The 12,683-nt window shown below is 36.1% G+C and overlaps 1 protein-coding gene across 7 annotated transcripts in view; it reads right to left on the reverse strand.

Moving 5' to 3' along the window:
• The window catches only part of NTNG1 (netrin G1), a 418,996-nt gene that overhangs the window by 403,973 nt on the left and 2,340 nt on the right, over window positions 1–12,683 (reverse strand). The gene's annotated exons all lie outside the window — the stretch shown is intronic.

Consider the following 12,683-nt stretch of genomic DNA (forward strand, 5'->3'; position numbering starts at 1 on the left):
CGGGTGTCAGCCCGCTGCTATCTGATCCGATCCTGTCCGTGAAATCCAGACGTATGGAAACCCTATTTTCCATCCATCTGGAGGATCAGATTGGATAGGATGGAATGGAAATAGACAGACGGTCCGTTTTCATCCAATCTCCCATACAGGAGAGCAGGGATCTGACAGGTCTGTCCCTGCAAAGTAAGCGGAGACGGAGCTGTCATCCGCCTGCTCAGCGAGATCAGCAAATCGATCCCCCGCTGAGCAAGAGTCCGCCGGGCGGAAAGCCCGTGTGAAAGAACCCTATGTGATATTATTGAAAAGAGATAGACCCAATAGATACCAATAGTTGCACCGAAGCAAAACTACTGAAACTTGCGGACCCAAGTCACATGAAAAGTCAAGAAAAAACCCATAAAGAATAAAAGAAAAGAGAAAAGAAAAAGAAGAAGAAGAAAAGGAGGTCATAGGGTTAGAGAGAACCCTGAGACAGAAAGAAGATCTAGGTCAACGAAAAGGACAAAGCAGGGGAGGAGGAGCCTGGAGACCATTCCACATTAGCGGCCTGAGAGAAGGGAACATGGTAGAGTTGCCACCTCATCCCTTTAAATCAGGACACATATGAATTACACAGGTTCTGAGGCTAAAATAATGCAGATAAGGCACTAAGTGAGTTTAATTACCGCCTTAATCAGCCACAGAACCTGTGTAATTAATGTATGTCCTGGTTTCAAGGGATGAGGTGGCAACCCTAGAACATGGAGGTACGTTGCCCAAGGTTCCCAGGTCCGTTCAAAAAGGGTCTGACAATAGGGTTGCCACCTCATCCCTTTAAATCAGGACACATATGAATTACACAGGTTCTAAGCCCCGTACACACGATAAGAAATTCGGAAGGGAAATTTCGTCTGACTACGGATCTGCCGATTTTCGGATTGTTAGTATGGTGCTTTCGACAGCCGACTCCGACTTTTCGGCTGACAAAATCCAGATGTGCAGGCATTAATATTTTTGTCCTCCATCAACACACGTCCGATTTTCATCTCATTAGTACAGATTGCGACGGGGGAAAATCTTATGAGCAAGACTTGGCATGCTCAGAGATGAAAGAACACATAGAAAGCAATCCAACACATGACATCACTTCTGAAGTAGAATTCTGTCATACGGGAAAATTTGTGTGCAGTCTAGAGCACATTCCAACCAACGGACACGCACTCTGGACAAAAGACGGACGACCAGCCGGCGGAAATTCGTAGCGTGTGTATGGGGCTTAAGTCTGATATAATGCACATAAGGCACTAAGAGAGTTTAATTACCACCTTAATCAGCCACAGAACCTGTGTAATTAATGTATGTCCTGATTTAAAGGGATGAGGTGGCAACCCTAGAACATGGAGGCACGTTGCCCAAGGTTCCCAGGTCCGTTCAAAGAAGGTCTGACAATAGGGTTGCCACCTCATCCCTTTAAATCAGGACACATATGAATTACACAGGTTCTGAGTCTGATATAATGCACATAAGGTATTAAGTGAGTTTAATTACCACCTTAATCAGCCACGGAACCTGTGTAATTAATGTGTATCCTGTTTGAAAGGGATGAGGTGGCAACCCTATCTGGCGATCATTGACAATGCTTGCAACTTTTTCGTGAATCATAATCCAAGAAATGTTATGTTTCAACCTTCTAAATGTTGTCATGCGATTTAACCTGTCAAATCACATGACAAATCACTTCAATGTGAACGAGGGCTTAAACATCCATTGTGACAAAGCCATCAATCATGGTAGTTTGATGTCGCTGAAATACATAGAATTGGTAAAAAAACATAAATGATCAGATGTGGTGTAAAAAGAGCCCATATGACCTTGATCTAAATGTGGGGAAAGGGTTAAACAGTACTCTTGGAGAGACTCTTGAGCGCGCACTGTTGAGCCAATAGCAACCACACAGTCAGCTCCAGCGGTAGTTAATTCTACCATCTCATCTACTTCAGTGGCAGCTTCGGGACCCTGTTATTAAGTCGCATCACCTGTTTCTTGTTTGCATTGATTAAGGCATCTCGTTATACACGCTGCGAGCTGGTAATCAGTTCCGTGTGAAAGCTGACCACCCCTTTAAACATTCCATTTTCTACATTCAGAAAGTAATCATGAAGCAGCCAAGTGCTTTCTTTCCCCTTTCTATGTGAATTTATTTCACAGTTTTAAATATCGCAGAGAAATTTAAGACTAGAAGTAAAAAAAAAAACTCTTTGATAGTTAAATATGACCACCATCATAGGTTCTCCATAATGTACATCGAAAAGTAGCAAATGCTAAATGAGATCTGAGCTGCCTTGCAATTAATAAACAAAAATTGGTCTCATTCACAGCACCCACTTCAGACTCTAAACAGATTCTCTGCGCAGAATAATGAAACTTAAATTAGCTAAAGCGCTCATTTTCTGCGAGACGGAGAAATTAATTCAATCAGGCGTCGGTCCAAAGGAAATTGGCAATTTGCAGTGATTGTCCCTAGCAAAATCACTAGAAAATTTGCCCAGAATAACTGTTTTCAGTCATCTTCCAAGCAAAGTACATCAATCTGTTATATCTGCAGTTATCATAGGCAGTGTCAACACACATCTGTGCCCACATACATCACGTTACAGATATTAGTAGCGTAATTATTACAAGACATTAAGAGACACACAAATAATAACTTGGACTTTTTTTAAGATTTCCTCTTAATAATTACCAATAACAATGGCAGTATTACAGTATAACAGATTGGTAAAATTGGAATGTAATATTACATTGATTAGTACTTAAAGAGGTTATCTTAATTTTAGCTTTTTGCCATAGGCGTAGGTCTTGAACAGCTTTTCTTAACCTTTTTACACGGAGAAACCTTTGGAATAATTAATGGGTTTTACTGATTCCTGCTTAAAATTATATTTACAGCTCGCAGTACTTGAGTGTGCTCAGTAAATTTTAGATATAAAAATAAAAGAATATGGAATGTTGCGTACCAAGCTTCCTTGACACCCAGAGCGGATACATTTTAGCACCCCCTCCACAACACAATAACTTTGTTTTCCAGTAATAATAATAATGGTGAGAAAATCACTGCAGACAGTGAGGCTGGGTTCACATATTTGCCAATTTGATGCGTTTTTAATTGCATCCAATGCGCATAACATGTGAATGTGAGCCGCCTTTTAATGGAGCCGGCTCACACATGCGCGGGACACCCTCGGGGCGATTTTGAAAAAAGGTCCTGTGCGTTTTTGGGTCCGGTTCAGGTGCGAATTCTGGGAAAAATTTGCACCTGAACCGATGAACAGAAACGCTCCAGACTGCAAGTCGCAGATTTGTGAACCTAGCCTGATAATTTTAGCATTCATTTACATTGGTGGTCAGTGGAAAAAATGCCTTCTTAAGCCCTGTACACACGCATCGATTATTGGCCGGGAATTTTCGGCCAGCGTCCGATCGGCCGATTTTCGGCTTGTTAGTATGATGCTTCCGACAACCGACTCTGACTTTTCGGCCGAAAAAAATCTGGTGTGCAGGCTATAAAATTTTTGTTGGCCGTCAACACAACGGCCGATTTTCGTCAGTCAGTACAGATTTCGGAAGACAAAAATCTGATGAGCAAGACTGGGCATGCTCAGAGAAGAAAAAACACACGGAAAGTAAACCAGCACATGACATCACTTCTGAAGTAGATTTTTGTTGGCCGAGAAAATTTGTGTGCAGTCTAGGCACATTCCAACCAACAAAACACCACTCTGGACAAAAGTCGGACGATCGGTCGTTGCGTGTGTACGAGGCATTACATTTGTGGTCATTTGAATGCCCCTTTAATTTGGTGTTCAATGGGGAAATATCTATTTTTATTAAAATTTATTTACACTGGAGGTGAATGGAAAAGTGCCCTTATACATTGGTGGTCATTTTATAAGTGCCACTTTCAACTGGAAAATCACCTGATAATAACACCAGATAGTAAAAATTTTTGTGTCCCCTACATTGGTGGTCAGTACCAAAATGCCTTGTTACATCAATATGTTGGTCATTGCAGTGTGGTGGTCAGTGTGTTGGTCAATGGTACTTTGGTGGTCAGTGTGAAAATGTCTCTTTATATTGGCGGTCAGTAGAAAAGTGATCTTCCTAAACTAAAGGTCAGAGGAAAAGTGCCCTTATCTATCATTATAAAAATGTTCCTTTGCATTGGAAATCCGATTTAAAGGTTCCCTTTAGACTGGTGATCAGTAGAGGAGGTTTCCCTCACGTTGGTGGCCAGTGGATGTAATGTCCTGTTACGTTGGTAATCAGTGTAGCGCCTCCTGTTGAGTAACGTTGGAAGAGGAACTATACAGGCACTATACAGACACCGGGTAGGAAGGAAATCAGTCCAGCACTGCTCATGGAATCCCTAGCCGTCTCTTGGGGAACTCCGTAGTGCCACAGAACCCTTGTTTGAAAGGCTGGTCTACATTGATCTTCTGTTTTATGCCTCATTCACATATACCCATATTCACTGTGGTCAGTTTACACATATCCAAAAACAAATGGTTATAACCACCGGGCATAATGGATATGCAAAGAGCCCGAGAAAGCATAAAGGATTGACACTAGGCTTTTACAGATTTCATTTATTCGCAAATGTTCTATTTGTGACATTTATTTTTTTCCTGTAATAAGCTAATAGCATTTTAAGTTTATTGGCCTTTTAAGTTAGTTTTCAAGTGTTTTGAAAAACATGATTAATGTAAAGCTAATAGCATGAAGAACTGGTTAATAGAACAGGGTTTTCTAATTAAAACCACAGCTAAAGAATTTCACAGTGCATGCAGTACATATCATAATGAAACAGCATGGCAGCGGTTGATGCACAGATTAATTTTAGACTTGTGTCCCCAGCATGACCTAAAATGAAGCCATCCAAAATTACATTTTGACCATGCACCAGTGAAATATTCTGGAGCAACTACTCATATTTATCCTCGTGAAGAAAATACAGTTCGGAGTATAAAAAAAATGTCTTGTACTAGATTAGGGCTCAGTAACAAAGGCAGCGAGGTTCTGCAGCACAGAATACACTACAAGAATCTTTTATTACTCATAATTTCAGCCATGTATAGAGAATGTACGTATTAAAGGAGGTCTGAAGAGCACATATTATTATTATCAGAACATTTGCATTAAACAATATTAGATGGACCAAGAACAATATGAATCCAAGAGGTGATGCAACGTTAATCCAAAAAACGATAAACAATGTATGTATGTATGTATCTATCTATCTATCTATCTATCTATCTATCTATCTATCTATCTATCTATCTATCTATCTATCTATCTATCTATCTATCTATCTATCTATCTATCTATCTATCTATCTATCTATCTATCTATCTATCTATCTATCTATCTATCTATCTATCTATCTATCTATCTATCTATCTATCTATCTATCTATCTATCTATCTATCTATCTATCTATCTATCTATCTATCTATCTATCTATCTATCTATCTATCTATCTATCTCTGCCAAACAATAATTTGTTATGGAGGCCCAACTTGAAACAAATGCATAAAGCCTAGTTTGGCAGGACCAATAGCAACATGGCTAGCATAGCCATAGCATGGCTAGCTAGTGGTCCATAGTAACAATTCAGAAAATCATTCATCATTGTTTTGACTGTTCGAGCTTGAAGAATTGTGAAACCTGAATAGTTGGGCTGGCTTGCTGCACTTTACACGTCATACCTGCTCTTCCATACAGGAACTACGTAATGCGGCAAAGCAACGCGCTTTGTTCCTATCCCCGAAATGGTAATTGTTTGATAGCTGTTGGTAGGATTTCAAGAGTTACACCGATCGACTTCATTAAAATGAAAATGAATACATATATAAGTCATCGTATCAGTAGAGGTTACATATATTATTTGCTGCTGTAGACGTACAATAGAATGAAAAGGATGTATAGAGCGGGGGACAGCAGCAAGTGTCTTTAAAGATAAAGAAAAAAAGAACATTTGCTATGTGAAAGACATCAGTGGTAGAGATTTAGCAGGCAGGATGCTATATGCAGAGATAAACACGTTGAAAGGTGTGTGACAATACCAGCTCTGTTAGGAAGCAGCTTTGATCATATATAACCAGTCTAATCAAACAAGACTGGGGGCCTTCATGACATTTTAACCCAGCTTAGAAATAATTACACACACATCTAAAGCCAGAGTTGGCTGGGGATTTTGGAATCCATAGCAAAGACTATGTTACTCCCCCCTCCCCCACTTTGTCCAATTGTTTGTACATTTTTGCCATTTTGCTATATATATATATAGCAATATATATATATATATATATATATATATATATAAAAATAAATATATACACACACACACACATATATATATATATATATATATATATATATATATATATATATATATATAAATATGTATATATATATATACTTATTTATTGTTTTTTGGAAATAAAGTTACAGTACAGTCTCAGCAACTCAATTTTCTTCATACAGACTTGTTGACACATTTGGCCTGATTTACTAAGGCGTCTGAGAATCTATACTTAATACTTTGTGTGAATATTCACTTCAGTCATCCAATCAGTTTAAAAGCATCTGCAGATGATTGGGTATTCAAGGTGAGCATGAATTTGCTTTTCACATGACTGGATAATTGAGGTTATTTTTTAAACAATTTTCTTGAGTAAATGTTCTAAATCCCTTACTAAATCAGCCCAATTGTGTACAAATGTGATTTTCCCATTATATAGCAATTTTTATTTTTTTTTTGATTACTGATATACATTTTTTTTTTTTTTTAAAGAACGCTAGTATGCACAAAATACTGCTTTATTTTGCAATTACTTCAATGTTTGATCCCTGAATACAACCTATTATCCGTTGAAGTGTTACAGGATAAGAATTACACATTTGTTCATGGAACAAGAGCCTTTTACCTGATTCATCCCATTTTTTTTTCATTATTTTATATTGCACTACTGGTTAACAAAGTGGTCAGTTTAGATGTGGATGGTGCTGAACAAAGCTCATTTAAAGGGGAACTATAATAGTTAATGGACAATTTTATTAACATTTATGAGTTTTTAACCGATATCATTACTGTATTATATGTATACAATATTTCTTTTAGAAATAAGCATTTCATGCAGGGTGCTTCCATTCTCCGGTATGTGCAGTGCATTGTTGGCTAATAAGAAAACACAAGCTCTGCATCTGTTATCTGGCTCTGTTTCCGCTCTAAGATGAGGAGGAGCTGTGTCCTTCCTCTGAGTCATTCAGCAGACTTATTCAGCTATATGTCTGTGCAATGTGAGATGCTACTAATCAAGTCGGTATTTACAGCACAGCAGTAAAGCAGCTATTTAAAGCACTGCATCACTATACTCAAGCTCGCCACCTGTTGGTGATGTAGTTAATATGAAATATTTAAATGCAATATTTCATGGTTAGCAAACTGAAAAAAAAAAAAGTGTTTTTAAATGCGTTCTGTTTTTCCATCTAAAAATTACACGAATAAAGAAACCATACGACAAAACACCCTACATTCTATTAAACTGTTTGCTTCTCCGGCTTATAAAGATTATCATTAATGATAGTGAAACCATCCATTGGGGGGTCATATAACAGTCAAAATGATGAGTTTGCCTATTAGCCTGAGAAAGCCTGTAAACAACTATAAAATAAGTTGGTGGTAATACAGCTTCCCTAAATTGCAATGTATATTTTATTCACCTTGCTTGATTAACAAATACTCTATAAACAGCTCAAGGCAAGCCACCATAGTAAAATTATATACAATTACTATTTGCTGGGGAAATAAATGATTGAGCACTTAATATATTTTCTTACTTTATAACAACTATTAATATAAACTAAATCTATAAATGAAGTATATTTAAATCTAACCATTAAAACCTCACATATACATTTTAAATGCTATTATGATTTTAATTACGTGAAATCTGAAGATTTTAATAAAATACAACTTGGTGATCCTGCCATAAGGGACTTTGTTTAGGCACTTCCTGTTATGGGGTGACCATGCGGTGTCCCTGTCTTACAGTTGTGCTTGTGCTTCTGTCACACGGGCTTACAATTATAATTAAAAGTGGCCGATTCCAACACATGTTGCACAGGCATGGTAAACTATTGTCACCCTCAGGAAATCTATGCTAAAAAAATCCATGCGTCACTTGATTGCATGCATATCTGCAGGAATAGGCTGCCGCAGATCAGCAGCGTTGAGATGCAACAAAGGATGAAAAACAATGAAAATAGCATTCTAATAAATAAAAAAATTGCATTTTATTAGCCATAGTACTGTAGCAAAATAAATGCCCTTCACTTAGGATTTGCATGTACATTAAGAATTCATAGAATGGCTTTTCTTAACTAATATGGGCAGATCTGATTAAAAAAAACGGGAGGTATGTAATCCGCCATATAAAATAATGACATACGTGGGCGACAATTATTTGAGAAAGTGGCTTGACTAGGTAGAAAAATCTGATTTTTTTTTTTTTTCTTTATATGCACCCAAAAACCTACATGCCAGCCTTTATATAAATACTATGCCATTCCAAAAATCATATGCCATATCATGTTCTTCATTAGATAGGCTAGCTAAAATGACCTTGCCACTGTGTGATGGAGGGTAGAAATTAGACGAGAGCAAAGAAAAACATGCACAATGTTGGTATATTCATCGTTTGCTAAAAACGTGATTCCTATATATTTTTTTGTATATCCCAAAAGGCTTTACACCTTATTTCCTTAGCGCCTAAAAGATCTAGTTACATACTAGGGGGGGTAGGGAACAGAACATTGCATAAATCTCTATGGATCCGAGAGAAGGCAACCTTTCAGTAATAGTATAATTTTAGCTATAAATGGTACTTAAAATGTATGAGGCTGGGCTATTGTGTTATGTCTTTTATTCAGAAAATGTATGTATTGTGTGTGATCATTTTCAAATACATATATCAGATCAGCTAAATGCTACAACCAGAGTATACTTCTGCTTTCTTTATGTATTAACTGCATTTGATGATCTTGGGGATAAGGTAAAGGACAGTTGAAGGCTTATTCTGGAACATGGGATTTAATGATGGCAGTAGATAAGTATCTACTCTTATTAGTACAACCAAAATATGAACATTAATTTGATGGAAGCAGAACTGTACTTCAGAGAAAGTAATTATGCGGTCCACAGATAGCAATATTTTATCCAAATATGTGTGTATGCTCAATGTGACCCACTTTCACGTAGCTCACATGGGTTTGCTCAAGGTGCCTCTTCTCCTACAACCCTTTACTATACCCGCAGGTTTACATGGTTACTCCCCAAATGAGCCTTAGTGTATTTTAAGTACAACATTTACATTTGTAAACTCGTCCAAGGGCAGGGGCAAAGGTAAAAAATTAAAGGTATCTTTCAAAAACTTTGTAATGGAGGCCAAGCTTTAACATTCCAAATAGGCTTACTGTAATATAAATGCATGGTAAAATTACACAGGGTGTGACATTGTGGAGCAATAGAACCCTCTTATCTTCCTAAGTCACAATTGTTAAAGATTTAATTCTTATGCGACTGCGTATTGAAAATATTGACGCTATTTGAATATATATTAGGGGTCCACATACCTAACGACTGAAGGGCCCCATTTTTTAATAATAAAAGTAGCAACTAAATCTACAGAGAACACCTCTACAGCTACAAAAGTACACTGTAAATGTACCATCTATACAACTTTGTATTATAGAATGATATGTGAATTGCTCATACTATGATCTATACAATGATATGTGTACTGCTCTTATGTATATGTATCTGCAAACAGCGCTTTAAACCACAATCTGAATTATCACCCTATTTTAAATCAGATTCAACTAGATGGCTCAGAGTTAAAACTGAAATGTTTCTGTGGTTATTAAAGTTCAGACCACAAACTCTTTAACCTTACCAGGTATTGTTTAATAGCCGATTCGTGAATATGAAAATCTGATGGACGTGTACTTTTATAACCTACGTAATATGGAAATAAATTTACCCGAAGTCTCCCATACGACACCATTTAGGCAATTAAGGTCATTTGCACTAAAAGCTCCCATAAAACGACATATTATCCCACCGGCAACAGCTGGCTGCCAGTGATGTGCATATTAAGATATATTTTTATCTGACAATTAGGGAAGATTCGTATTCTAGCAAGATCCAGACTATGAAGGGGAAATCAGAAGTGTGTGGGATTTCTTGGCCTTTTTTCCATTCTTCTGAGTTAAGAAGCAGAAATGACTCATAATAACAGAACACAGAATTAAGATATTCTTGACCTCATTTTCTTTTTTCGCAAGGAAGCAAGGAGACCCTTGACATTTTCAGTTTTCTATAATAGGTAGAGCTAGTTAGAATATTTGGATCTATCTTCAGTATAAAAAGGTGCTACATCAAACATGTTTAAAAGGTTATAGGCATCTCATTTTAAAGCATGCTTTACATTCTATTGTTCCATCTCCTGAACCCTTGGCTGATCACTAATGAGAATGACAGTAAAAATATTCTGCCCTATCCTAAATTTACCAGCATACCTTCGCATTGCACCTGTATTCATATATTAACCATTATATCAATCTTTCTTTCCCCTATCACCTCTGACACTGCAGAAGAAAAAAAAAAACAAACTGATTTGATTTTCAATGCCCTGTGGACATGTTTTACTGGTACTACACAGGTGTAAAGCCATATTATTGTAGCATAAAGGAGAATTCCTAGTAAAAACATGTTTGCAAGTTGCTGATCATGCAGAATGATTTCTGAAGTGTTCTTCACATCTAGAGAGTTGGTTTATTTTATTTTTTCCCCCCAAAAATGATGGACATTTACTGTAGGTAATACCTAAAGGTGCATTTCGAAATGAAAAGCAGCATTAAGATTCACTGCCTTGCCATTTTCATAAAGGTGACGTTTGATGCATATAGATGTATTTATACAAGAACGCAATCCTGACATAGCTGAATTTGTAGAACAATAAATAAATAAATAATATATATATATATATATATATATATATATATATATATATATATATAAATATATATATATATATATATAAATATATATATATATATATATATATATATATATATATATATATATATATATATATATATATATATATATATATATAAAATAAGTAAATATAACTTTTGTAAAGGAAAGAAAACTATTTTTTTTTTATTAAAACAAGTTTGCTTAAGCATATCCTGTTTCCATAAATCACTTTCCTTCCAGAACTGAACAGTCAGAGTGAAATGACAGCATGTTTCCCCAAGAGTATTGTTAATTGTGAGAATACTAATTATATACAGACTGTCAATCAAGGGCGAGCAATAATTCTTTAGAGCACAGAGGACATTTGGGATGTTCTGCTCTGAAGCATGTGTGCTTTATGGAATCCCCCGGAGCGGTTAGTTACACTTCCTATGTTTAAGCGGCAGGAAGACTTCCCTGGTATTTTGGAAGAGACGGATGCAGATTCAATAAGACACCCCATGCTGCAAAGCTTAACAGCTATTGTTGTGTATGTAAAAATGGACTCACACTTGAGTGGGTTTATCTGTCCTGATAAGAGCTCAATCCTATCACTCTGGCTTGATAATTGGGCTGTTTTCTTGTTGCGGGAATGAGATCACTACTACTAAATATTCACAGGATGTGTCACCCATAAGTTTACAGCTTCACATTAATTTCCATGTGTTCAGTTACAGTGTGAAATGTGAATGCAAAATGAAATTGACTTTAGTCAATGCAAAGGGTTTTGTTTGGTAAGATAATGAACGGAGGGATATACAGTATATGATATGTAAGGAAGCTCTGTTAAGCCCTGAATATATATACATATATATATCCACAGACAGTTATATCTGTCTATCTATATCTATCTATCTATCTATCTATCTATCTATCTATCTATCTATCTATCTATCTATCTATCTATCTATCTATATATATAAATATATAGATAGATAGATAGATATACATCTATATATATATATATATATATATATATATATATATACACACATATATATATATATATATATATATATATATATATATATATATATATATATATATATATATATATATATATATGTATATAGATATAGATAGATATCTATCTACCCATCTATAAATATATATATTATTTTGACTGTGTTTTTGTAAAAGTTTACTTAAGATGAACACAAAGATCATTTTCATTTATTCTATATTATAAACTGTGTTATTATATAGTTAGTGGGACACCTGCTAAAACTGTATGTACTCTCTAATCTGTGCCCACTTGCAATACCCAGCCAAGTAATGAAATGTAATATTGGGAATTTCCCTTCAACTTGATCAGATATTTGATATTAGCAAGACCTGCGAGTAAAAACGATTCCTTTGTTAAATCGTCTGCCTTGCATAAATCAGTGACCTTGCTTTGGGGTTTTCAGTCTCTAGCCGACTTCTTCCAATGCACAGCATCATATATTATGAAAAAGTCTAAATTCTTATGGACGATGCTGATTTATATTTGACAGCACTCTTAGATTTCTCTATCCTGTGTAGTATGCACTAGTATGAAATAACAAACCCACTAATGCACACA

This window comes from Pelophylax lessonae (genome assembly GCF_965119305.1).
Source record: "Pelophylax lessonae genome assembly, chromosome: 8".
Classification (NCBI taxonomy): Eukaryota; Metazoa; Chordata; class Amphibia; order Anura; family Ranidae; genus Pelophylax; species Pelophylax lessonae.